Source organism: Penaeus monodon, chromosome 34 (assembly GCF_015228065.2).
Source record: "Penaeus monodon isolate SGIC_2016 chromosome 34, NSTDA_Pmon_1, whole genome shotgun sequence".
Classification (NCBI taxonomy): domain Eukaryota; kingdom Metazoa; phylum Arthropoda; class Malacostraca; order Decapoda; family Penaeidae; genus Penaeus; species Penaeus monodon.
This window is the reverse complement of record NC_051419.1, coordinates 3,520,789-3,521,044: the sequence shown is the minus strand read 5'-3', so window position 1 is coordinate 3,521,044 and position 256 is coordinate 3,520,789. Positions and strand designations below refer to the sequence as shown.

Sequence of the window (256 nt, the reverse complement as noted above, 5' to 3'; positions counted from 1 at the left end):
AATACTCGTTTCTGGTACGACCGAGATTTTTTAAGTGGTTGACAGTGTTCACCGTTCGCCATGGTAATACGCACGGTCGTTCGGGGAGTCGATTTCCACTGAAGTATTTAAGCTGCCGTCCGAAAGTGTGAATCCGAAGTGATTTCAGAATACGCAATGAAGGGGCCGAAGGGCGGCTCCTGGAAGTGAACTGAGAGGAAGGTAAGTCCTTCGGGTCTGCCCTTCCGCGGGGGATTCGGAGGGAGTTGCCTGGATG

The 256-nt window shown here is 52.3% G+C and overlaps 1 protein-coding gene across 1 annotated transcript in view; it reads left to right on the top strand.

The window, feature by feature from the left end:
* Positions 1-256, top strand: part of LOC119594905 (ADAMTS-like protein 4) — a gene marked incomplete at its 3' end in the record, with an annotated part of 55,185 nt that overhangs the window by 275 nt on the left and 54,654 nt on the right. The window contains 1 exon segment of the mRNA XM_037943975.1: positions 1-201.